Source organism: Lontra canadensis, unplaced genomic scaffold (genome assembly GCF_010015895.1).
Source record: "Lontra canadensis isolate GAN:19392208 unplaced genomic scaffold, GSC_riverotter_1.0 scaffold15, whole genome shotgun sequence".
In the NCBI taxonomy this organism is placed as follows: domain Eukaryota; kingdom Metazoa; phylum Chordata; class Mammalia; order Carnivora; family Mustelidae; genus Lontra; species Lontra canadensis.
The window spans coordinates 538,136-565,770 of record NW_022631009.1 but is presented as its reverse complement, the minus strand read 5'-3'; the positions used below and the strand labels follow the sequence as shown (position 1 = coordinate 565,770).

Genomic DNA, 27,635 nt, shown 5'->3' with positions numbered 1-27,635 from the left:
AGACTTATGATACTCATCGCACGTTAGGAATATTATCAAGATGATACATGTGAAACTGACAGTAATATGCTTGTAATCATGGCGGTGATGGTGGTGGCACCGGGAGGAGATGCTGACGGAGAGGCGGGGTTCCAGGTGGTGAGGGTACTCAAGTTATAGAGTAGTGGGCAAAGATACGGATTGAGAGTGTCACAGAGACCTAGGTGCAAATTCCAGCTCCCCGCTTACTCATGGTATGATCTGAGGCAATGAGCGTCAATGAGCCTCAGTTTTCCTCATCTGCAAAATGGGAATAGTATCCCCCACAAGGTGTTATCGAGAAGAGAAACATGAATGTCCGTTTGTTAGCACCATCCCTGGCCCTTGATGCACAGTGGCTGCTACAGAGGACAGAGGGACCCCAAGAGCAGCAGCAATGGGGAAGTTATCCCAGCAGATATCAAGAGTTTCTCTCCAGCGGAGGGGGAGCCGGCTCCTGGTTACAGTCTCCGCAGCACTTCCAACTGAGACAAACTCAGGAGACTTCACTTCAAGAGGATGTTTTTAATTTGGCCACGTTCAATGTTCAGTCCCCAAGTAGGCAGAAAGGCCTACCACACTCACCCACAATGCAGGCGCCACTCACTTAACCATTAACCCAGCTGGCTCGAGCTAAGCTGGGAAACAAACGAAGGTTATCTCTGGAGCTGTTACATCACCTTCTCACCCCTGGCTCTGGCACCTCGTGGCCTGAGACTGACCCCTAGTCTGCTGGGACTGCAGCTGCCTTGCCCCATTTCCTAACCCCTCCCAACTCCCCCCATCCTCGATGCTTTAACCCTTCCCTATCTAGCTGACATCTGTCATTTGAGATTCTAAGACATCCAAATTAATGGTAATAATAATAATAATAATAAACAAATTGCTTGCCTGTGTTGTGGGCTGTCTGGGACACGTGGATTGGTTTATTTCCACATCACAACCACCCTATGGGCTGTAGAATCATTTGCCCCATTTCATAGGTGAGGAGACTGAGACTCAAAAGGCGAAGTCACTTTTCCTAGGTCACACAGCTTATAAATTGCAGAGCAGGTCCCTTATTTGAGGCGTGTTTGATCTTGGATCCCAGGCTGATTCTACCAGACGATGCTGCCTGCCTTTCAAAGACTGAGTCCGCAGGAGTGAGAGTTAATTGAAGAGCCAGGATGGAGGGGTAGTGTGTGTTGGGGGGCAGGGGAGGGAGAATGCACTTGTCCAATTCTCAGATCCCCCTAGGAAGGGAGCACCCCCTCCACCAGCTTCTCTCTAGACACTGACCCGACATAACCGTGGTCCAATTGTCATGGTCAGTGTGAATCTTAGAAATGATGCGTCATGCTTTCTGAAAAGACAGACGTTAGAGAGGGGGAAAAAATCGTGGCATGCCCTTTATCTCACCAGTTCCACTTCTAGAATGTTATCCTTCAGACATACTGGCACATGTGTGAATTGACATATTTACAAAGTTACTCATTGTTTGTAACAGCAAAAAAATTGGAAGCAACCCAAATGTCTGTCATGGGGGAATGGTTAAAGAAATTGTGGAATGTGCATAAGATGAAATACTCCGCTGCCATAAAGAAAAAATTAAGAATAAAGCTCTAGCTGCAGGGATATGTCAGAATACGTAGGATAGGACTCTCTACAACATATTGCTAAGGAAAAAAAAGTAGTCATGGCATGTATGTTATGCTGCCATTATGTCAAATATGGGAAGGAAGAGGATTAATACAGATGTTTTCCTAGATATGCAGAGGTGGTCTCTAAAAGGATGGAGAAGAAAGAGGCACCATCAGTTGCTTTTAGAAAGGGATCTTGGTGGCTGGGAGACAGGAGTGGGACAGAGAAGTGCCCCATCCCATTACAGACCTTCTGAATTTAGGCACCTTCCCCCAAATTAATTTATCTATATAGAGTGCCTGGCTGGTTCAGTTGGTAGAGCATATGACTCTTGATCTCAGGGTCATGGGTTCAAGCCCCACATTAGATGTGGAGCCTACTTAAAAAAAAAATTATCTATATAAATATACACACATGTATGAATAACCGTAAAGGAATGTTCGTGGCACATTAATAACGTCACTGGACATGGCATCGGAGACCTTGAATTTGACTATTGTTTTTGTCACCTTGGAAAAGCAACTTGATGGTTCCGAATCCAGATTTCTCCGACTGTAATAAGGCTGAGGGTGGGGGTAGTGATAACCACTTCCCAGGGATGACGGAGAGGGTTAAGAGGCAAAGTGCATTTGGTTATTATTCACTCTCCCGATACTCATAGAGCACTTACTCTGGGTCTGTCGTGAGCTCACAATACATATGAATGAGGTGTGTCCAGCCACGAGCCCCCGCCCCCACCACTGTGTATCATGGGGTTCCAGTCTAGCCAGGGAGGAGGACATGAAATCACTACAGACCGAGGCAGTCGCCTGTTGTCATAAATCCTGCAGCAGCGGAGAACTGACTCTGCGAGGCAGAATCCCACTGGAGTTACAGAAGGCCTTCCCGAGACAGGGACACTTAAGCTCAGACCCACAGGCATCGGCTTAGCCAACAGAGGAGGGAGGGGCATTGCAGGTGAGAGGTCTGAGCCAGAAATAAACTTGGAGAGTTCAAGGAACCAAAAGACAATAAAAATGACAGGGAGCAGCGAGCTGGAGGGGAGAGCGGGAGGCATAAGGGGGATGAAAACATCCTGAGCCTCCCGGAACCATGGGAAGGGCCATAGGGTAAGTTCCAGAAGCAGGGGGAAGACACTGCGGTCCTACCCAAGATGGTGTGACAGCGGGGCAGAGCAGGGCATGGACTCAGACACCAGCTTCAAGTCCTGGCTCTCCCACTTTCTGGCTGGGTGCCGGGGGGCAGCCCTATGCTCTCAATAAGGAGGCAAATAGTGCCTCTGGTACTGTGTGTGAGGTTCAAGTGCATCCCTGGGGGGGGCTCTTAGCTTGGTGCCTGGTGCCTCATACACACTCAGCAGACGGCCATGCGGCGGAGGCAGCCATAATAGCAGTTGTAATGCATTTGTGAAAAATCCTTCTAGAGCGAGCCTAGGCAAACAATGGCCCATGGATCAAATCCAGCCCACCTCCTATTTAAGGACAGTGCACAAGCTAAGAATAGTTTGAACATTTTTAGGGATGCCCAACTGGCTCAGTCCAAAGAGCATGTGATCCTTGATCTTGGGGGTTGTGAGTCTGAGCCTCATGTTGGGTGTAGAGATGAGTTAAATAAATAAATAAGTAAACTTAAAAAAAGAGAGAGAAAAGAATAGTTTTAATATTTTTAAGTTGCCTTAAAAAAAAAAAGAGGAGAAAGGTGAATATTTCCTGATGCATGAAAATTTTGTGAAATTTACATTTCAGCAGCCACACGTAAAATTTTATCGAGACACAGTGGCCCAGATTCATTTACTCATCCTTTAAGGCCATGTCTCTGCTGTAATAGGAGAATTCAGCAGTTGAAACAGAGACTTGCGGCCTGTGAAGGCTAAGATATTTTCTATCTGGCCTCTACAGAGAAATTGTGCCAAGTCCCGCTCTAGAGAATAGATTGGAGATGCCTGAAGATACAAGAAGCAGGACTGATCAGGAGGTCCTCATAGAGTCTGAGCAAGAGACCACAGTGAAAGGGGAGAGATGGAGGCAGAGTCTGTAGACGTTTTTGGAAACTGGCAAGGGCTCCCCGATACTGGGCTTTCCCATCTTTCCTAGCTGGGTCATGGTTGCTACTGCATCTGTCTGTACATTTGAGAGGTTTTGAGGTTCGGTCCTCAGCTCCAACACACTGCAATCCCAGGCCCCTTGATGACAGCAGAGGATGATTCCAGACTCGGGAGACTGACAAGCTGATGACCAGATACATAATGCAGGCATCCTCTGAGCAAGCCCAGGGCTGGGCTGTATAAATAGAAGCCAGTGTTCATCAGGAAGTATTCCTGGGGCTGAGGTCATCCTCCCTTTACACTGTCATGGCCGACTCCAGGCGAGGGCTGGGTCCACACCTCTGCCCCACAACCAGCTTGAGTCAGGAGAACATGGCGACATTGAGCGGCATTGAGAGGGGGAGCCAGGACCTTGGCTGGGGGACAACACTCGTGAGAAAGGTAAAGCAACTAGGATTGTCCGATAATGGTAGATCCCATGTCTTAGCATCCACCGGGCCCTGGGGTGGCTGCAAGCTCTTTACATGGGTTGGTTCATTAAGTCCTCGTGATCACCCTTAATTACATGGTCACTACCACCATATCTCCATGACAGAAGGGTAACTTGCCCAAGGCAGCACAGCTAATAAATGGAGGTGTCGGGATGTCATTCCCAGAGATCTGGGTCAGGAGCCCCTGTCCTTAACCACTATGCTTCATTATCTCTTGGCTCTGGCCATCAGGGAAAGACCACGAGTCATTTAGGAGCAACATTTAGGCCCCTTGGGTTTATTTCCCTTCACAACGCCTAGGGATTGAAATTCTTTGTCTACCAGATAGCATGTATTATATAATGATCACTTCATTGCTCTCTGGAAGTCGTGTGTGGCTATCAATCCTTGTTCATCACCATGTAATGCCAACCCCCAACCCCAACACACACACGTGCGCACGCGCGTGCACACACACACACACACACACACAGACAACATAGTCTCATCAAGGATGGATTAGGATTTCCAGTGGGCTTTTCTACAACCTGCAGGTAAGTCTCAAAGTACCCATGTCACCGTCCATAGGCTCTAGACAAAGGATGACTGTCTAGGTACACAGCTCAAGCCCTGTCCAGCTCTGCCTGGCATAGCGTCGTGTGAAACCCAGCTGAGTGGCATGGGCATGATTATCTGCGTAAGAAACGGAAATTGGACATCCCATCAACAACAGTACTTACAACTGCCATTTATTAAATGCTATGGGCCTTCAATTTAACCCTTTCAGCAACCAGTGGACCGAAGTAACTCAGTGAGTATCCTTAGTCCTATCTTTCACCAAGGATACAGAGGGTCAAGGACCTGCCCTTGCCACACGAACCTCAGAGAGAAAACATCAGAGATAGTATTCACACTCAGGACTGCCTGACTCTGAACTCTGCTCCTCACCACAGGGCCAAAGCAACTCCTCTAAGGAGTTAAGGGATATCCCAGGAGCAACTCAGTTCGATAGATTTTATTGATCACGTACTATGTGCCTGGTTCTGGAGGAAGCCTTAGAGATGCAGTACCACAGAAATGGTCCCTGCCTAGCAACATTTAGAGTTCAATGACTACAACTATGTAGTTTATTCATTCAATAAACATCTGTTGAGAGTCTATATGCCAGACCCAGACCCAATTCCAAGTGTTCAAAGATGCAGCAGTAGGCAAAAAAGGCAGTGATACTGTCCCTATAATGTGAGGTTGTTTCAAAACAATGTAATTGAGTATTTTCCACAGGCAGGAGGTAAGCTGGAAGGGAAATGAGAGTCCTACACTTGGCGCCAGTTGGGGTTCATCCAGCTGTCAGTGCGAAGTCTGGCCTGCTGAGGGCGCAGTCACCCACCCTGGCACTTACCAGAGCCACGTCCCAGGAGCAGGTCAGAGAAGGACCAGCTGCTTCATCCCCAGTTGTGCGGGTCCCTGGAGCTCTCCAGTTATCAGAGCAGCTTTAGGAATTCCCCTCACAAGTGCTCCAAAGATGATGAGTTTTGATCCACTTTCCTTTAGAGAGTCCTGTTTCATTGAAGAGCATCTCTGTCGATCTGGTAAGCACAGCATAAGGTAAAGAGTCGTTGAATCCCTCTGCGGTATGTCTGAAATTAATGTAACATTGTGTGTCAACTATTTTTCAATTAAAAAAAAAAAAAAACCCACCACCACCACCACCACCACCACCACAGGGAAGGTGGGAAGCAAAAGATTCCAACCACAATGGGACCAAACTGGAAATTAATTACAGTGAAATAACAGAAAAATCTCCAAATACTTGAAAACTAAATAATAATAATAATAATAATAATAATAAATTAAATATAGAACTTCAACAAAATTAAAAATTGTGTTCTGTGAAAGACCATGTCAAAAGTATGAAAAAAAAGAGCTACAGAGTCAGAGAAAATATTTGCAAACCATACACCCAACACAGGAGTGCTAGTCAAGGGATATGAAGACTTCCTAAAATGCAACAGTATCAAAACAAACAATCTAATTAGAAAAAGGCAAGAGGCACAATGAGATATTTCACCGAAGAAAAGATACAGATGGCAAATAAGCACATCAAAGGATATTCACTATCCTTAGCCATCAGGGAAATGCAGATTAAAGCCACAATGAGATAGCACTACACACCTATCAGAAATCTAAAATATTTTTAGTGTTTGCACTAAAAAGTGTTTACAACCCCAAATGCTGGTGAAGATGCAGAGAAACTGGGTCACTCACTCAGACATTGCTGGTGGAATTATAAAATGGTACAACCACTCGAGAAAACAGTTTGGCAGTTTGTTACAAAACCCAAAGTCAAACTCAAAGATCATAGGACCTACCAATCTCACTAATGGGCATTTGTCCCAGATGAATGAAGTCTTAGATTTACACCAAATGTTTGCAGCATCTTTATTCAGAAGAGCCAGAAACTAGAAAAGCCCCAGATGTCCCTTAACATGGAAATGGTTAAATAAACTATAACACATCCATAACAAAGAATACGGCTCCAGAATAAAAACCAATTATTGATACAGGCAACAACCTGCTGGAATCTTCAGAGAATTATTTGGAGTAGAAGAACCCCAGGCCTAACAGGTCACATACAGTAAGCTTCCATTGATGGAAGATCCTGAAATGAAAAAATTATAGGTTAGATGAACACAGTGATGTTTGCCAAGGAAGAGAAGGGGGTATGGATGTACAAGGGCAACATAAGGGATCCTTGGCCTGTGAATCTATAGTTAGCTCAAAATAAAAATCTTAATTAAAGAAATAATTACAAAGTGAAAAACTACACCTCAAATTTAATAGGACAAAAAAAAATTTTTTTAAAGACTGCAGGAAAAAACTAGTAAAAGCCAGTAATAAATAATAGTAATAAGGCCTGTGCTATTATTGTACCAACACCAGCTTCTTCATTTTGAAAAATGTACCAGGATCATTGGGAGAAGCTGGGGAAGGAGGACATAAGATCTTCCTGTATTATGTTTGCAACTTCTTAGGAATCTTAAACTGTTTCAGAATAAAAAAAAATTATAATTTTTTAAAAACCACTGAACATTCTGATTTTCTTACCTCTGGTTAATTCTTAAAGGACCACAGACCCATACAGGTCTCACTCCATAGATACTCCCAGGGCTCTGGAAAGGATGTATTCTGTGACGTGCACATCAGGTATAAATCAGAAATCTCAACTCATGCACACAAGACTCAAGAGTCTTTCATGTCTATAATCCGATTTCATTTGTAAAGCTTCCATTCAGCCAATGTGGCAGAAATCATCTAGAGTAATTCAGCTCCTGGGGAAATGGCCCATGTTTTGGGAAGCATGCATGAAGTCTGATATCAATTTGGGGTGAGGCGGTGGGGGTGGGGGTAGAGAAGAAACACCTTCTTACCTTCGGTGTCTTCAGTCCACACTGCCATCTTCTGGGGATCCACCATCCATCACCCCCGAGTTATTGGTCCACACAGGTCCAGAACCCTTGGGTTCCATCTACAAGGCTTCTTGCCCCCAACAGTGCCATTGATACCACAGTCTTTTTCTCCTACGGCTGCTGTCACAGATTACTACAAACTTAGTGGCTCAAAACGACACAGAAGTATTATGTAACGGGTGTGGAGGTCAGGAGTCTGGAAAGGGGGTTGTGGAGCTAAAATCAAGGTGTTGGCAGGCTCTGTTCCCATGTGGAGGCTCCAGGGAGAATCCTTTTTCTTGCTTCTTCCTTCTACAGGCTGCCTACATTCCTTAGCTGTAGCTGAAAGACCCTGACCTTTAGCTTCCATTGTCACATCGCCTCTGACTCCAACCCTTTGCCTCCCTCTTACAAAGACCCGATGACGTTAGGCCCACCCCAACATACACGCACAAAGAAGAGGTCACGTGAGCACACCATGAGATGGCAGCTTCCCACAAGCCGAGGAAAGAGGCCTCAGAACGAAATCCACATCGCTGGCACTTTGGTCTTAGACCCCTCGTCTCCAGAATGGGGACAAATGAATGAATGTTGTCTAAAACCCCCAGTCTGTGGTGTTTAGTAATGGCAGCCGGAAGAGACTAAGGTAGTCTGTGGGTTGTGTGAGTTGTCTATCCAGAACCCAGCAGGAGGCTGAGGTATTCACAAAGACGAAGGCAGTGTTGTGAGGGGTGCCCCTACCCATGCTAAATCCAGAACTAAAGAGATGTGGGCCTTCTGGAGCAGCTCGCCTGAGAGGAAGTGTGAAGCTGGGCTATACATGTCCGGAAACTGAGAGACAGAAGCAGAAGGCAGAAGGTTCTACCGAAAACCCCTCCTCGTGGAGGGGCATGAGGAGAGGCCTTTGTGACCACCCGAAGTGCATGTTCCCATTCATGTATTCATTCAGCATTTACTCTGCATCTCTCTTTTATCAGTCTTCTACTGCTGTGTAAGAAACTACTAACAAACTGAGCAGCATAAAGCAACACAAATTCACAATCACACAACTTGTACGTCAGAAGTCTGGACGTGGTACCCTTGGCTTTTCTGCTTAGCGTCTCACTGGGTGCAAACGAGGTGGGGGCCAGAGCTGTACTTCTGGTCTGGAATCTCAGGCTGTTCTTCTAATAACCGCTGTGGTTACTGACAGAATTCATTTCCTTGTGGTTGTAGGACTGAGAGGTCTCTGTTGTCTCACGATCAGCCAGCCAGGGACTGCTCTCAGCTCCCAGAGGGGGCTCTCAGGTCTTTGCCACACGGAACCTTCCATTCAGCCACAGAGAACCTCCCTTGTATAAAATCCCCCTCCTGTTTGAATGTCTCTGACGTCTCCTTCTTCAACCACCAAGAAAAACCTGTCTGCTTCTGAAGGGCTCATATGAGATGCCTGGGTAGTAGCTACCTTCGGTTCAGGTCATGATCCCAGGGTCCTGGGATTGAGTCCCACATTGGGCTCCCTGCTCAGCAAGAAGCCGGCTTCTCTCTCTGTCTCTTCGGAGTGCTGCTCCCTCTGCTTGTACTCTCTCTCTGACAAATAAATAACTCTTTTTTAAAATAAATAAATAAATAAATAAATAAATAAATAAATGGCTCATATGATTTTATCAAGCCTATCCAGATAATCTTCCTAATCTCCAGATTTTTAAGGTCAACTGATTTGTGACTTTAATTACATTTGCAATATCCTTTTACAGTGGGACCTAGCTTAGTGTTTGAACAGCCAGGCGCTGGGGATCTTGGGGCCATCTCAGAGTTCTACCTACCACAAACCTACGTTAGGCAAGACAGTAGGACAGAAATGCCTAGCAAAATACACATCCACGAGGGACTTACAGTCAAGAGGGCATGGCAAGTACAAAGAAGGTACCTGATTACAAAGGAATAATTCGAATTCAAGGAAAAGATAATATTCTGTAGGACTTCAGAAGAGGCTGGTGTCATGCTCTTGGGAAGAGTGGTTTTTCCAAAGGTAGGGACAATCAACTTGAGTCTTGACGCATAGGAAGAGGGAAGGCATTCCAGGTAGAGAGTGCTGCATGTACAAAGATGGAAAAGAACGCAACAAATCTGGGGAGTGACAAGGAACCCAGTGATGCTGAGTCTTCAGAGGACAAGGCTAGACGAGGCAGAAGACTGGGCTGGAAAAGTTGGTTGGGTCCCATTTGTGCCGGAGGACCCATGCCATTCCAGAGAAGCAACCAAATATTCGAAGCAGGGAAATGACCTAGCAAGATGTGAGTTTTTGGTGACAGCAGGGATAATGAGGGCAGAAATTGGAGCCAGGAAAATGAGTTAGTTGGTATCTATAGCATTTTGGGTTCCTCAAACTAACCCTATGCTTCCAGAAGGAACAATATTATAACTGATGGATCCGTGAGAGGCAGACAGATGTCGGCAGTAAGAGACACGTGCTGTCACCGGTAACATGTGTGTGACACGAGATGGTTTTAAATGATGCATGTACACAGTAAATAGCTCTGACTCAGAGAGAAAGTTGCTCCTTTCCAATTCTCTTTCCATCCTTTCAATTAGCTCAAGGAAAAGTTCTCAGTTTGGAGGTAATCTGTCTTTAACACCTTTCTAACACTGTTAGAGTTCCACCTTCCACAAATAACAGTATCTGGCTAGATTAATAGCACTATTAATTTCTGTAGATTATTTTTTTGTTCCTTTCATTTGTTTCAATTAGTATTGGATTTTTTCCATGATGATAAAAGCTATTATTATTATTATTATTATATAAGTATATTTGCATTTTCAAATGTGAATCAATATAACTTAAAAATGTTAAAGAATTCTGCAGATGGTCCATATGCTGCTGGGGCAGAAGTCGTGAAGGTGGGTTATAAACGAGTCAATTTGGGACACATGGGTGGAATGGGAGGCTGGCAGGATTCGCAATCGGTCTAACTTGGGTGTAAGTCCCACTTCTAACTCATTAGCTCAACGTTCCTTGAATAATTCATAAACCTTGCTGGGCCTCAGTTTCTCCCTACAAATGAAGGAGATTTTACACCTCCTCAGAAGATGGTGATGATTAAATGAAACAAAATGAAAGAAGTTTCTGGGTGCCTCGTACACTGTGGATTTCACAGCGCATGTCTCTGAAGAGGGAAACCTCTGTTCTTAGCAACACCAAACAGAGACTTAACTCCAGCACCCACTAAGTATCTATGCTTGGTAAATATTACCTAAGAGCATTCATCTGTTCAACATCTGAGACCTGTGGACCCCAGTGGTCCTTTGGCTGAGTCCAGATGTTTTGTGAGAAACAGTTTATTTAGGAAAAGCATTTAACTCAGAGTGACCAGCCCTGGCATCACAGCCAGGCCCCCAGGGCCTTGTCTTGGCTTTCTCTAAGATCTCAGGACGCTACATCCTGCAGATATCCATTGGAAGTGGATCTGGGACATTCAGATACATATGCAAATGAAGATACATAGAAAATACCTCCCACTTTAGTTATCTATTGCTGTGTAATAAACCACCCCCAAACTTCGTAGTGCTTAACAACTACCATTTTGTTATCATTTTTCACAATTCTGTGGGCTGACTGGGTTACACCAGGTGGTTCTGCTCTATGTGATGTCAACTAGAGCTGTCGTCACCTGGAGGGTCAGTTAGTCTACCAGCATCCAAGATGGCGCACACTCATGTGGCTATAGTCTGACCGGGTGTTAGCCAGAAATCACAGGAGCTATTGTCCCTAGCATGATTTTCTTCCATGACGCCTCTCCATGAAGTCTGGGGTTCTCATAGAATGGCAGCAGGATTCTAAGAGGAAGGAAACAGAAACTGCCAGTCTCTTAAGGCCTGGCTCAGATGTCCCAGTATATCACGTCCATTGCATCCAAGCAATCTCAGGAGTAGTTCAGAGTCAAGGGGAGGGAACATAAACGCCACTTCCTAATGGTGACATAATTTTCATACAGGGAGGAAAAGGATTGACGGCAGCCATCTTAGGAGACGATGTACCACACCCCCTAAAACTTTTCCTTTTTGCAGAGAGTTGTCACTCTAAAATTATGTGTGTATTTCAACCCAGCAAATATTTATCTAGGAATTTATCCTAAGGAAGTAATCTTGGATGATTCAACACGGGCTGTCCGTTGGGAAAAGAAAATGAAAGTACCTGCTATTCGATAGTACTAGACCAGTTCAATCCAATGGTGGTTGAGGATGTGTTTTGAGTGTCGATGGCCTGGAACAAGACAGAGTTAAGCTTAAATCCCAAATCCGCCACTTAATATTAGGATGATGTTAAGCGAATTACTTGATTAAGCTTTATAAGTCTCAGCTTCTATATTTGTACGAGATAAATTGGGTTGCTGTGATGATCCATGGAAAGAATTTAGCACATAGTGAATGATCACTAACTGGGAATTGCCATTATTATTTGCAGTCGTTAGTGCTATGGTTTTAGTGCAAATATTTCTAATCTCCCCATCTCCAGGCACATAACACTTTCATGGCTCCATGTGAGTAACTTTGTGACCAGTTCTGACCAATGAGTAGTAAGGAAAAGTGATACATTACTTCCTGGCTGAACATTTAATTGTCTGTACAAGATCTTTTTTTCTCTTGCTCAACAATTGACAAAGTCTGATGCATGTGTTGACTATTTTGTTAGCCTGAGTCCCTAAGTGACTGCGATGGTCAGAATTCTCCTTGCTAACTCTTCATGGACATGTAGCAAAAGCAAGAAGTAAAGTGGTTTTAAATTACTGAGATCAGGGGTGTTTTGTTTTGTTTTGTTTTGTTTTGTTACTGTGGCGTATTTGAGCCCATTCACTCTAGGGCAATGCTATTTTGGTTGTTGTTCAATCTTGCAATGAACAATATTATTGTGATCCCATTAAAGGTGACATATTTAAATTCTCAATGACAAGAAAAAATAGTCATAGTATAAGGGCTGCCTTCACTATGGAGGGCTCACCATTCACAGGGCCACTTACAATATGTTTGTACTTCCCACCAGATTCCCTTCATTACTCACCCAAATATTAGCTCAACAAAGAGACCATTTCTTTCTAACCTTTTACTAAGTTTTATCCACATTCATGCAATTTATCACTACCTGATATATTACATAGTTACTTATTATCTAGTTCTAAAATAAGCTGTTTATCCCAGGAACCATGTATGAAACAGAGTAGACATTTTTTTTTAATTTAATGCAGGCATACCTATATAGCAAAATGTGCATTGTGCTTTCTTCAGGGTGGTAAAATTGAGTGCTACCTATTTATGGAATATATTTTTGCTTAGGCACTCTTCCAACAAATGTTTTATTTATGTGCATTTTCATTTTCAATGATTATTATGTATTATTTTCACATGAGAAATGATAATAATAGGTAACATTTACTGAACACTCACCGTGGGTCAAGCACTAAAGCTCAGTACTTTACATGAATTATCTTCACCTCCCTGGGAGATAGGTCTAATCATTATCCTCATTTAGTATTCATAGATAAGGGTACTAACATTTAGAGAAGTTAAATGAGCACTGGGCCTGGAATTCACACCCCAGATCTCTATGCTATAGCCAAATAACTAACCAATGTATACATCAGGATGTAAACATAAGCTTATTGTAAAGAGTAAATAGGCGCATTCACACATGTTGGCTCATGGGAGGCTCACGAAAACCTTACAAGGTAAGCCAGTGGGCGTTATTATCCCCACTTCAAAGACCAAGTCTTGGGCCCATATGACTGCATCTTGCCATCCGCCTCCTACCACATCTTTGCAACAGGTGTTTCCTCTCCCCAACTCATAAGCCTTTCCCCCCACGATACTTGGCTATGCACATCTTTCCTTGGCAGACCGACTGAAGACACAGCTCTGTTTCTCCGTGGCAGGCCTGAGGCTTTGTTGCTTATAAGCAAATCTGTATGGGAATTCATATAAGTCAGAAGTTAGGAGACTTGGGGTCTGGTCTGGGCACTGCCAGCCTCAGTTTTCCCACCTGCAGAATGAGGTGGTTGGAGAAACAGATCCCTAAGGACCAATGCAGAGTGAACGCTTTTCGTGCTGGGAATGCAAATGAGGACTGACCAGCGATGCTCTTCCTCACCAGACCAAAGCCCGTGCACGGGAGAAGTAGAAGCCTGGAGCGCAGGAAATGAAGGTCTCAGCGAAGATCATTCTAGGTTAACAGTAAATGTGTGCATCTTAAATAGCATTGGCTCCCTATAACTGGATGAGCCCTGACAAGAGTGCACTTCATTCATTCATTCATTCATTCATCCATCCATCCACTCATCAGTCACTCACTGTGCACCTACACATAATACACCAGGCAGGTTTAAGAACATGAAAACAGTAATGAAGGAAACAAAGTGCGTGCTTACAGGAATCTTACATTATAGCGGAGAGACAACATATAAATGGATAAGCACATAAAAAAGCATATGGTAACAAAGACCTTGTCAGGTGATAATTCTCTTCCAGGATATTGTAAGAGAGGGGGACAAAGTCTGATAGGGCCACGCTTTGGTCCCCTTTGGGTACCACAGCAAATGCTGAAGAAGGGCACAGAAATAGCATTGGCCTTGCGGTTACAAAACCCAGAGTTAAATCACAGTCCTGGATGTAGTCTGAGAACTTGAAAACCACTGCACACTGTATACAATAACTGCAACTTGTAAAAGCCTCAGTAGTCTGCCCTATAAAATGGGCTTACCCTACAGGAATGAGGCAAGGATCAAACCAGACGACAAAATCAAATAAGTAAAAAGCTCTGAGTTTTCCCCACTCTAAACTTTCTGCTCTACACTCCAAACAGGTTCAGATTTCTGCGAAGCCAAGCTCCTGCTATGGACTTGAAAACATCAAGTCCCCTTCCCCCCGACCTTTGATCCTACCACTGGCATGGGATTCCATCTCAAGGCACAAGACATTTTGTATCAAGCCATGGGGGGAGGGGCTGCAGGCATGAAGGTAAACAGCATCTGTCTAGCAAGCTCCTGGTTTTCTTCCCACTTACAGGTATTTGGCAAAGCAATCTGAATGTTCCCAAAGGTCACACTCTGCTTGGTTTTTTCTAAGTTTTGCCAATAGTGGCTGTTCTATGCTACCGTTGGAAAATTGATATTTAATAGTTTTCATTTCTCCTATCAGTCTCATAATGGAAATATTAAAGAAATGTAACATATGGAAGGATATACACCAAAATTAAAAGCTGTACCTCCTTGGACAGCTGATAATCACTTCCTTTCTCTTGCTTGCTTCTCTGTATGTTGTGCTTTCTTTTCTCATTCATTTAAAAAATATTTATCTAGGGATCAGACAGCTGGAAGGGGCGGTCCTGCAATTCACATCTTAGTTCCAAATCTTTCTGCTCTGCCACTTTTCTTTTGGGTTTATAAACCAGTGTGGATTTTGTTGTCTTTCGATTAGGGGTTCCGCAGGGATAATGCTGGGTTTTTGTTTGTTTGTTTGTTTGTTTTTTAATTTCTTCTCCTCCTGCAATTGCTAAATTTGCAAGACTTCCTAGCCAGGCCTGGTTTTCACCCAATTAGGAACAGAAGCTGCTTTCTCCCTGCTAGGCATCTATAAAACACCATGATAGATTCTTGTCCTTCCTTGGTTTCAAAGCCACTAGACAACAATTTGAATCCAGGTTCTACGACTTACTGCCTGGGTGAGTTGAAGTTTCTTAACCTCTCTGAACAGCAGTTTTGTCATTTATAAGATGACAAAGATTACTTCACAGGGTAGGTAAGGATTTGACGAGATGATACATACAAAGGGCTTGCATCTAGCACAGCCTCAAAATGTAATTGCTGTTAACAAAAGTGGTCTTGGGAAGCACTAGAGGCTGTTCTAGGCTTGGAGAGCATGCACGGAAGGAGAGCTCAGGTTGTTACTAAAAGGTGGAATCGTGCAATCATTACAAACTCTAGGTCAGACCTGTAGTTAACCCAATTTAAATCTTTGTTCTCTCCATTTGCCTCAGGTAAGCTTGGACATTTCTCTAAGCCTCAACTTCCTCATCTGTAAAATGGGCATAATAATATAACTTCCCTTAACAGCAGCTCTCAAAATGTGATCCAAGGACCCTGGAGGTCCCCAAGACCCTTTTGGGGGCCCTCAAAGTCAATGTCATTTTCAGAATAGGGCAGATTACTTCCCTTTTTCTCTCTCATGCTCTCACAAGTATACAGCAGTTTTCCTGAGGCTAAATGACCTAAAATGGTGTCATTGTTCTGACGGCTAACAGAGAGTGTGTCTGTAAACTTCTGTTTTAATTTTTTTCAGTTTAATTTCTAATATGGTAAATGTCAGTATGTATATAACTCACACAGGCAAAAGCTTTTTGGGGTCCTCAATAATTATGAGAATTTAAAGGGACCTGAAATAAAACATTTTGGGAATCGCCGCCTGGTACGGTTGTTGTAAAGATTAAGTAGCAACTGTCATATGCATACAAAGTACCCAATAAACAGCACCCTTATAATTACTGATTCCAAAGCTCCTGAATCGCATAATGGTCCGTCTACTCCACCAGCGCATAAAGCAAACTGAAATCATGGCACTCAATGCAAAGGCACCCTTGTTTTGTTCACTGCTGTTTATGTAGCACAAGCCCAGTCCATGCTAAAGGTTGAGCAATTTGCAGACACTGCAGCCCACCAGAAACCTCATGGTTTCCTTGACACCTAAGTGCCCTGAAGACACAGGAACTCAGACGACCCCCCACCCGAGGGCTAGCCTGCTTGGCTCAACCCTGACCCTTCCCACCCCATTAATCTCTCACCCAGCCAGAGGCAGAGGGTAACAAGGTGGAGGCACAGGAACCTTGGCTTATAGAAAACCATCCTAAGTGATGGACCATCAAAAGGAGGTGAAGACCCAAAACGGGAATAGTTTCCTAAAGTTTTCCATAATTTCCATGAAACCGAACAGAACTATCTATAGTCACTTTTAAGGGGGGGGGAGGAGAGAGTGGAATGACCTTGAAGAGTGAAGGCTAAGAGCGAACAAGACTTAGAAGAGTGGAGAGAGTAAGCAGTATAAAATTATTAAAGTTGGTGGGGGATCCTTTTTTTTTTTTCCTTTTTTCTTGTAGGCTTCGGGCACACCCTCGAGGGAAGAAAAATAAAACAATATGCCTAGATTCTCATGTTGATGGCAAATACATTAGGATCTTAGAAGTTATCAAATGAGATTGAGAAAGATGCGACGCGACCTGGGTCTTGGTCATCAAGGAAGCCGTTATTTAATGAATCCGTTGAGAGCTGCGACATTCGGCTCTCGGGTCTGTAAACATCACCCAAGAGACCCCTCCCAGGCCAGGACCTTGTTTTATACGCCGTTAAGAAAACGAATAGACAGCCCCTACATGAGCAATAACCGAACAAACAGGTGCAGACCAGTAAGAAAATTTTGCATATGAGCTATTTTTATTGTCAAAAATTCTGGAGCCCCAGTGGGGCTACGTTAGAGAAATTGGAGCCCCTAGGGGAGAACCTAGAAAAACCTTTCGCCCAGTTTCTTCTCCCCAGCCTAACAAACTAAAATGTCAAAAGGTCACCCAGTGCTTTGGCCACGCGGTCCGCCCCCAAGGCCAGCCGTCCCCAGCCCAGTCCCCGTCCTCGCCTCTGGCCACTGCGCCGCGCACGGCCACCTGTTGCTGCCCTGGCGCCCAGAGCTGAGTCGCAAACCGCCGCTAGAGTTCGTTCTCATTCCCCGGAGCAGAGACTGGCTGGGAAGCCCCGACGCTCCGAGCCTGCTAATCCTCCGGGCGGGCGGGGACTCCGCACAGCCTCCCAGCCCCAGGCTCCCTTTGTTTTCTCGCTGCGCTCAGACTGTCAGAAGTAGACCCCAGACAGCGTCCCTTGGCCCCGGCTCCGCTCGAGCGCGCTTGCGCCCAACTCACACCGGGAAAGGCTGAAGCGTCGAGATGCCCTTGGAGGGGAAATGGGTCCGTCCGGGCAGGAATGCGAGGCGCAGACAGGTTGCCCGTGGGATTCCGAAGCGTCCCCTGGATCCCGAATTCCTCAGGGCTCCTTAGCGTAGCGGAGCTGCAGGAACGCCGCGCCCAGAACGCAAGCTCACCGCACCGAGGCCGCCGGCGAAGGGCGGCGAGATCCCGGCCGGTTTTTACTCTAAAACGCTCGAGGGGAGCCAGGGGGCGGCGGTTCGGGATCCCTTCCCGCCGGGAACGCCGGAGTCCCAGTTCCGAAAGTGACCCGCCCTGCTTGCGAGGGACTTCCCTGCGAGCGCCGCAGGGGTGTGCATTTCTCCGAGTCTGAGAATCCCAGCGAACGCCGGCCCGACTAGAGTTTAAGTCAGCTCCCGGGGCGTCTGTTTGTTTATTGGCTCTTAAGGGGAAAAGTTTGAGGATCTTTAACCAACCTCCGACCTGGCGCAAGCGCAAATCTCCGAATCTCCCCAGCAAAAGCCATCTAATTTCAAGTCGTTATATAAGTGGGGGCTCTTTCTCACCCTCCCTACCCCCAAGCCCTCTTATTCCTATTCCAGGAGCAAAACGTAACTCGCTTAAAAAAAAATTTTTTTTTAAGTTATTATTTCCCTGAGCCCAAAGACGCGGAGAAAGGGCAGACAGCGCCCTGGGCGCGTGGCGGCCCCACCCGCGCGCGCGGCCTCTAGAGCCGAGAGAGGGACGCGGGGTCTGGGGGTGCTGCCGGCTCAGGGCCAGCAGCCGCGCCCCGCAGTCCCTCCGTCTGCCACTCCACGTGGTCAGGATCAACAGTTTGTTGAGCTCATCAGTGACACCTTGAACTTTTCATAAAGAAAATGGGTATTGCACCGGGAGGGTTTGGCCGCGGCCGCCGGGCCGGGTCGTGCTTAATATTCAATGATCTCGCTCGCGCCTCCCCCTCCTCCCCTCGCAGAAATTCCTCCGAGTCCGTTACTGGGCTCAGACTTTTAAGTTAATTTACTGCCCCCCCCAACCTCGGCTAGTAACCAGCGCCTTTAGGGCCAGCCTCCCCCCACCCAGCTCCCGCCTGAAAATGACATTTCGCCGGCGTCTCCGGAGGGGGCTGAATTTCACTTTGTAACTTTCTGCGGAACCCGAGCCCGGGTGGCAGCTCGGGTGGTGGTATCGTATGCAAATACGCATGCTGACGTTACAGATCATGTGGGTTTTGGCGTAGATTCCCCACTGATCGAGACATTTTTTTCCCCTTTTTTTTTTCCCCCTTCTTTTTTTTTTTTTTTTTCTTTTTAAAATTTTGGCCACTGTTCCCCGTACGGGGGCTTTTCCTGTCCGTCTGTCTGGCAGGCTGGCCGTGCCCCTCTTTCCCACGGAGCCCGAGCCCGGCGCCCGGTGGGGAGTGGGGAGTGGGTGGGGGGAGCCAGCAGAGTTCCATTTTGGAACGCCCGTGCCGCGTCTCCGCGCTCCCAGCCCGGGTCCCCGCGTCCCCAGCCCCGGCGCAGGTAAGAAACTTCGCCTCGGCGCCCGGCACCCCCCGCCCGGCGCCGCCAGCCCCGAGCCCCGCACGCCGGGCGCCGGCCACTCCAGCCCAACTTTCCCACCGCCGCCGCCGCCGCCGCGGCTCCCGAAAATGTGTTGTTAATGGGACTTGGCCGGGTTTGTGATTGGAAGGGGGGGTGCGGAAGGGGGGGCGGTGCGGGCCCTTTTTGCGGGTGGGAGGAAATAAGAGGATCCGGGGGGGGGCGATTTTTTTTTTAAGAGTTTTGATTACAAGTTTGGATAAATGGGAGCCAGACCGAGGAGGAGGAGGAGGAGGAAAAACATGTCTACGTTTCCCTATGTCGACATAAGCCACAAAAAAATATGGCGTCCGCTTTCGACAGGGCGTTACGTAGACCCGACTCTGTTTTTATTTATTTATTTCGTGGCTGTCTCCCTCCCTCCGTGGCCCGGCCGCGGCGCTTTGTGCAAACGGGGCAGGTCCCGCGGGGACTCCGGCGGGACGTGGCCCGGCCCGGCGGGTTTGGCAGGCAGGGGGCTGCGTGTGCGAGCTGCCCTCCCTCCCCCGCGCTCCCCTCTTCTCCCCTCTCCCGGTGACGATTCGCCGTACTGTGGTGGCAGGAAGCATGACGCCGTGGGTTGAGGCTGCCTCTCCTCTCGTCGCCGCCGGTGGCTGCGGGCGGCCGCCGGAGCTACCTGCCGGGGGCAGGGCCGGAGCGCGGCGCCGGCCCCCACGCCCGGCTCAGGTGGCGGGGCGCCCGCGCAGGGGGCCGGCGGGGGGGGCGGCCGGGGGGGCTGGGGGTGGTGGCCCCGCTGTCCGCCGCCGGCCGGCCCACGCCCGCGGCCGCCTCTGCCAGCCGAGCCCACGCTCGCCCCCGGAGCGGCAGCTGGCGCTGGCGTCCGCCCCACGAGAGAGAGGTTCATCTTTGTTGGTGTTGCGGCGTCTTTGTGGCTTCCGCAGGACTTGGTATCCTCGCCTCTGCCAACTTGCCCTTTCCCCGGCCGCTGTGCGGGAGGCTGCGGAGACGGAGAGGAGCGGAAAGTTGGGAACCAGTGAGCATCCCAGGACGGTCCCCTTGGCCCCGTAGCTGTGCGGAACTCGGAGGCGGAGGAGGAGGGTGGCTCGTGAGGCTGGGGAGAAAACTTGGGGAAGCCAAGTTGTGATTTGCTCGGGCTTCCACCTGATTGATCGGCTTCCAAGCCAGTGGGGTCTCTGCGTTCCGCTGTTCGGGGACGGCCTTTTGTTTGTCCGGAGTTGGGGCGGGAGGGGGGGGGGGGAAATAATGACTTTCCCTGGACCCATCTCCTTTGAAAGACGCATTATCCCGCCGGCCCGGGGGGTGGTCCACTGAGTCTTGTCAGGCCCTCGAGTTCTTCCCCTACCTGGTCCCTGACGATCGATCGCCGTCTGTCCAAGTCAGCAGCTCTCCGGGTCTGAGGCAGGCCCCCTTGGGCAGGTTTTCGAGGGGCAGGAATCCCTCCCCTTCATCCCTTGGATAACTCAGACCTCCCACACTTACCCTCTTAAAACACCACACACACACACACACACACACACACTCACTCACTCACACTCCTTTATGTAGAGCAGAAATTAATGCCTGTTGTAGTGAAGGGGGTGAGCTTCTGAGAGCACTTCAAGACTTCAGTCAAAAGGTGATTTTCTATTTATGAGGGCCCTGAGTTGAAGCAGTTCAGTCCCAGGGCAGTAATGTCAAAAAGCATTTGGATGACAACCAAGTGGAATAAATATCTTGTAAAATGGCATGTTTAAAAGTAGAAATAGATTAATGGAGCCCTCAAGTGCTTGAATGGAACTAACATAAAGGTTTGATTCAAGTTTAAAGGGAAAATTATATAAAGCTGTATACACATCTTCTTTTAAGGCAGGGTTCCGAGGGAATCTACAACTAAGACTGAAATGCATCGCTGACAGTAACCGGACCTGGGATCTGTGGGAATTTTGTGGGTGCTGAAAAGCCAGGCTGTGATTGTTCCTGTGCGCACGTGCCCCTTCTGGCTAGGTTTGATGTCAGTGGGGACGCACCTGAAGTTAACAGCTCTTAGGGGGAAAATCAGAGGCCAGGGATTTAGGGGAAATCTGATGTATTAACCAAGCCCCATGGAAAGGAAAAGATAGAATGACAAGTGTTTGTTGGTACTCAAGGGTATTCTGATGAAATGCAGGGTATCTTGACCTGCGGAGAGGTGACCCCCACCCCAGGTGTCTCATCTCCATCAGGGCCACGTGATTGAGTGGGACGCCACGCACTTGACAAAGAGAATAATGACAGCGTTCGATCACGGTTGCTAACATTTACTGTTTTAGCGGGCCAGGCACAATGCTTTCTATTCCGGGTGCTTTCTCATTTAATTCTCACCAAAACCTTGTGAGATAAGGACTGTTATTATCTCCAGTTTGCAGCTGAGGAAACTGAGGCTCAGAGAGGTGAAGAAATTTGCCCAAAGCTGCAGAGCAAAAAGGGAAGCCAGTATGCGAAGCCGGGCCTTGGTTCTTTGCCTTCAACACTCCCCTTATGGCAGCTCTGGGATAGGACGAGTCCTCATTAGTATGGAAAAGTAAAGGGACAGGTGTAGGTGAAAAAGGAGGAACGGTGACCCCCACCCTGGAGTCTGAACTCCAGAATTTTCCTGGGCTTCATTCCTTTATTCATTTATTTAGCAACTGTGTGTTGATCTATTTGTTCATTCAGTAGCTATAATAATCATCCCGGGAAGAGTGCGGTCATTAACCATTTTTATAAGCCAAGAACTCTTATAAGTGCTTCTGGTTACTTTGTCTTCATGACAAGCCTGTGGGGTAAGTACTGCTGTTCTGTCCCTTTTATAGATGAGGAAGCAGAGGCATGGAGAGATTGTCCAACTTGCCCAAGGCCCAACAGTTAGTAAGTGAAGTGCTAGACCCTCGAACACGCTCGCTTCAGGCTCCAGCGCGCTGCTCTAGACATCATAGAGATGCTGGGGACGTAGAGCCCCCTAACCTCAATGTGCAACACTGCCCCAGGCCCTAGGAGAGGCTGGCAGGATCCAGACGCCCCCTACCCCCTAGGAATCTGAGTAGCCGGCTGGCCAAATCAAGCAGGATTAACTAAGTGCTGTAATTGAGAAAAGCACAATGAAGGGCGTAATTACTGTGCTCTGAGGGAATCGTGGAGGATTTCCTAAAGGGGGTAGTGTCTGAACTGACCCATGGGATGAGGAGGGACAGTGTCTGGAGGTGCGTCGGGTATGACTGCATTCAGCTGTTAGCAGCAGAAATCCTGACCACTGGCCACTTAACCAGAGGGGGCATACTTGTGTCAGTCAACGAGAAGGGTGGGTGGGATGATGTGCCACTGGGGACCCACTGGGACCCAGACCCAGGCTCTGTCTTTCTGCTTTGCCATTCTTAGGTACAGGCCTTTGGCCCCAGGTCTATGTTCTTGAGGTGGAAAGGTGGTTGCTGTGGCTCCAGGCTTCACATCCACCTTCCAGGAAAGAGAAAGCAGGATGAGTGAGGCTTAGAGCATTTACCTAGTGTGGCTTTACTGTTAATGTGGGAAGAGATGCCTCTCAGGGACTTTTGTCCTTAGCTCGTTGGCCGGAACTGTGCTGCCTGGCCACCCAGGGAGGGACAGTTGTGTGTTTTGGGGTAGGCACATTGCTGCCATGAACAAATTGGGGTGGATAGTGCAAATGGTTGTTGAGTTGGCAGATACAGTGTGTGTGGCCTAAGAGGAGAGGAAGAAAGGTTTTCCCGGTGAAGGTAAAACCACGTCGCTGTGCCTGTTCTGAGGGGGTGGAGAGGGGGATGCAGGGAAGGTTGTGCAAAGAGATGATGCCCAGGCTTGGGGGTGGATGTGGAGGAGGTTGGCTTTTAATGCATAGGTACCGGGGAGCTACGGCAGGTTTCTGAGGGATGTCATGTGTTTAGGAAGGTAAGACTGACAGCGATGTGCCTTGTGCAGACAAATCAGCTTGGTTCTTATTTAAAATAAAATGAGTTCTGGAAAGTTTTGGACCAAGGGACCAGTTTTGCCTTAGGGCAGAAAGAAGACAGTGCAGTAAGAAAGGAAGGAATGATGGGGAGATGTCTTTTAGGTCCTGTCAATAGGAATCCAAAGTTAACCCGATGTTAGTCAGCTTTTACCAGGAGGTAACTAGCTCTGCCTTATCATATCTCAGTTAGTGGAGCTGAAAACCGTGGAGGTAGGTACGGTTACTCCCCAAACACTACACTTGGCCTTCCTCCTGACCCTCAGACACCTGGGTCCTACCTGCATCAGAATAACTTTGGTCATGACCCTTCACCCTTGCTTTATTTTTTTAGGATTTATTTATTTATTTATTTATTTATTTATTTATTTTAAAGAGAGCAAGAGAGAGGGAGAGAGAGAGCGCGCGCGGGCGTGTGCATGTGCGCATAAGCAGGAAGAGGGAGTGGAGAGGGTCAGAATCCTGAGCAGACTCCCCAGTGAGCATGGAGCCCAAAGCAGGGCTTGATCTCATGCCCTTGAGATCATGACCTGAGCCAAAATCAAGAGTCAGACCCCTCACTGACTGAGCCACCAGGCGCCCTGCTTCACCTTTGCGTTAAATCAGGGGGATGTGACCAAAGGGCATCAGAGGGCCTTCCGTCAGGTTCCCTACTCTGGATTCCTCCAGCAAGACTCACGTCCCTGATTCTCTGCTCATGTGGTTAGCTTTATGACTTTGGGCTGTTACTTACCTCGCTGAACCTCAGCTTCCACATGCCGAACATGGAGATTGTTCCAGTAGCCGCCTTATGGGTTGTTGTGCAGCTTGAGAAGAAACTTACGAGAGGGCTTAGCATAGCACCTAACACCGTGTTCAGGATATGTCTGCTGTTGTCACCGTCATCACACCCAGCATCATCACGGCCACTGCCTCATCCTTCAGGCATGTGACTCCCTGGAGTGCCAAGTGATTAACACAGGGGATGTTTATCATTGATTCCAAGAACCCCACTGTCCCCATCTCATCGAATGGTCCTCCCTCCTCCCCCACGGAAATGGACAGCCTTCCTGGAATATCGCAGGGAGACCCTGGGGCAGTGCTCAGGGTCTGTAATGTGCTGTGTCATGGTCAAATCCAGACAGCGCGGTTCTGAGAGGATGCTCGGCTACTCACGTCCCCTGTGGTAGACAGTAAAGTAGACATTGCTTTTAGTATTGACAAGGTAGTTTCGTTTTTAACTGGAAAAAAAAAATCCTTCCTGCTTCCCCTCCCCCACCCTTCTGTAAGTCCCCCCACCCTCCATCAAACAGGTTGTGATTTTAAGAACATCCACCCACAATCTGTTTCCTGTTCCTAAGCTTAGAGTCATGCATTTAAGAGGGGTTAGTTGGCAATGGTGTGAGTGTGAGAGTGTGTGTGTGTGTGTGTGTGTGTGTACACTGCACTGTACACTGCACTGTACACACACACACACACACACACACACATGTTGACTCCCAAGGAGAGAAATGGTCCTGACAACAGTACATCAGTTTCCACCCAAACTTTAAAATGGAATTAAAAAAGGCCAGAGCCAGAACCAGTTTTCTGGCTGACACCTCGCTTTAACCCCCTGGTGAACAATTCACTTGTTTAAAAGGCACAGTTCACGCACTTTCTTCCTTCTTCTGCCCCCAGTGCAACCCTCTGGTATAAGAAACACTTAAGATTAAATCTTACTACACAATGTTTCACTGCGATAGTAGTTACCACTGCGAGTCCGCAGTGAATGAAGGCTTGTACTACTGGTCCATGGGGGAGCGATGTTAAGGAGTGTGACCCAGGCAGTCGCTTTGGTGTAAGAGATCTGTGGTATGTTTTGGGGGCACACAGGCTTGGTTTGGGATAGAAAAGTGAGAAGCGTGTGTTGGGTTTACTTCTGGATTTAAAGCCATGCTGGGTTTGCCCTGCAGGGGGAAACCAGCAAAATCCTGGGAACCATTTGCTGTCAAGTTCAGCATGGGGAGTGGATTCATGCATCCCCAGGGCCTCAGAGAGAAGCCAAATTGAGTTTGCTCCTTCTTTGGGAGGGAATCCTCCCTGTTGGGGGCCCAGGACAGACTCTGTGGGAGAGAGTAGGAGCCTGCCATTGAGAAGGGAGGAGGCCAGACGTGAGTAAGAGTTCTTGGGCTACAAGTTCTCGTTGGCCTGGTGGGGAGGCTGCCACTGCAGCTTCTAGACTCCAGAACGTCCGCGGAAAACCGAGGAAGGCCCAGGAGTCTAACCTGAGGGGGAGAATGCCTGCACACACGCATGGGCTGTGCAAACACGAGGGTTGGAATCAGTGTTGGCTCCAGAACACTCCTCAGCGGGGCTGACTTTCGTGCCCGCCCCCAGCTGTCTTGGCCCTCACCTCCCTGCCTTGTCTGCTCCGACTGGTGAGATGGAACGATGACAAAGTTCCCTATACACCCAGCCGCACTGCAAACACATGGTGTTGCCGCCTGGAGAACAGCAACACGCCCCCAGCTGGAACGCCTCCTATGTACCAGGCACTGTGCTGAACACTTTCCTCTCACTGTGGCGTTCATTCAGTTGTGACCATGAGGAGCGCTTCGAGAGCAGGAGTGTTGCCCCATTGCAAAGACAGGAAACTAGAGCTCAGAAAGGTCAGGTTCTTGCCGAAGGTCACAGAGAGAAGGTGGCCAAGCCGGGATTCCAACTCCAATCGGTCTGATCCCAAAGCCGGTGGATGCTCTCCGCTGGCTTCTGGAGGCTGGGAGAAAGTATGGGGAGAAGGGATGGTTTCAGAACGCACTTCTGGGCAGTCTGATTGCTTTTCTGCTGAAGGGGCGTAGGGGTGTGGGTGTGCATGCATGAGTAGGAGTGTGTGTGTATGTGTAAGTTTAGTCACAACAGAAGAGATTTCCAAAACCGCGCTCGTTATCCTTAGTCCCCCAACTCCCCCCCGCCCCCAGCCCTGATCCAAGAAAGACCACTCTAAAATCTCCATCAGGGTCTGTGACAGAACATTCTTCAGGGGGCACTGCACCCTCTCTACCCCCTCCCTGCGTGTTAGGGAGAAGGAATCCCAGGGGGCTGCAAGCTGCACTTGGGGACCGAGGAGACTCTGGGCGCTACTTTGGAGATGCTGAACACCCTCGCCAGCCAGTGGGGGAAGGAGATGGAGAGAGCAGGCGTTGGGAGGGTGGAAATGGCTGTTTTGCTGTTTTTATACAATAAAAGAGGATCATTGTAATTGGGAGCCCTTGAATCATAACACGTCTGCCTATGGCTCTCTCCAGCTGCAGAGCCATTTAGTTAAATAGCACACAGAAACCTCCTTTCAGCCGGTATTACTTTCCCGCTGTTCTTAAAATACAAGACTGAGCTGAACTGCGCTAACGACAAAGCCATCTCAGGCTCCCCCAGCCCCTGGGTGTACCCAGAGCCCCCACGGAATCTCCCTGGCCCCCAGAGGAGGACATTTAGAAATTCTTTTCATTTGTACTGCACCCTTGCCTTTTTGGAAACAGCTCCTTTAAGATATTTGCACACAGTCTGGTGAGAGCGAGATGTCACAGCCAAGTTGTTTGGGGGTGGGGGCTGGCCCAGAAGGGGCAGAGAGAGGCCAGTGTGCTGGTGCTGGTAGGGATGGGGTGTGTCTGTGCCTTTCGTGGGGGGCAGTGGGAAATGGAGAGATCTGGACTGACCGCTAGAAGCTGGAAAAAGAGATTGCCCCCTGGCCAAGAAATTTAGGGGAAGGGACTCTCCTGGTGGCTCCCGGCAGGAGCAGAGAGAACCAGAGACCCTCCCCTTCCCTCCCCTCCCCTCCCTAAGAGAGTGCTGAGTGTTCATTATCCTGTAGAAAGGCCTGCTACTTTCTTCTGGGGAACTTTGTGTTACAGAATTAGTGACGAGCCTGCCATGAACTTCTGCCAGAGCCAGGCCGTTCAGGAGGAGCTGGGAGACTTCACATTGTTTCCAAGAGCAAGGGCGCTCGGGCCCACGGGGCCACAGAGTGGAAACCGTTGGGCTCATTCCGAGGGTTAATGGTAGACGTTGCGAAGATGGAGGGCTGTATTCAGCACTGTGACATTGAACGTGCCCTGACTTCAGCACTTTTGGAAATGGGATTTATGGGTCTTCCAGTACAAAGTCTAATGTCCTCTGGGATCTCTGGAGGAGGATACTGGGGAGCGGGGGACAAGTCTCATAGCTACATGGTGCACTGGGAGGATTGGGGAATGTTCCAGCTGGAAGAAACTTCAGGGCGCACCAAGTCCATCTGAGGGAAACTGAGGCCCAGAGCGGTTAACCCATTCACCTAAGATGACCTGGTCACCTGGCAGTAGATCACTCATCCTCGTCTCTATGGTCGAGCTTACAGCTCTTGTACCCTTGCGCCTTTCCTAACTACTCTGTGGTTTCTGTCTGGCCAGCAAGTGCTCAGCAGCTGCTGGAGGAGGAAAAGGGCGTTCCGGCCCGCAGGAAGGTCTCGGTCATGGGGCACTTAGCAACCACAGTTGTCCTTGTACTGACGTGGTAGGCGCAATGCTGAGCACCCTTTGTGTGTCAGCTCCTGAACGTCCTAAGAGATAGAAGAACTCTCTTATCTCCGTTTAACA

At 48.1% G+C, this 27,635-nt stretch overlaps 1 protein-coding gene and 1 long non-coding RNA gene across 2 annotated transcripts in view; one reads left to right on the top strand and one right to left on the bottom strand.

Annotated features, from left to right (window-relative positions):
- Positions 1-10,892: 10,892 nt before the first annotated feature.
- LOC116868277 lies at positions 10,893-13,644 on the bottom strand. The gene is made up of 3 exons (XR_004382789.1): positions 13,612-13,644; positions 11,773-11,841; positions 10,893-11,414 (listed from the first exon to the last, which is right to left on the bottom strand). It is a non-coding gene; the product is annotated as an uncharacterized LOC116868277 (long non-coding RNA).
- Positions 13,645-18,824: 5,180 nt separating this feature from the next.
- The window catches only part of ZHX2 (zinc fingers and homeoboxes 2), a 153,548-nt gene continuing 144,737 nt past the window's right edge, over positions 18,825-27,635 (top strand). The window contains exon 1 of the mRNA XM_032858405.1: positions 18,825-19,052. The gene's annotated coding sequence lies outside the window, so the exon portion shown is untranslated. The remainder of the gene's footprint in view (positions 19,053-27,635) is intronic.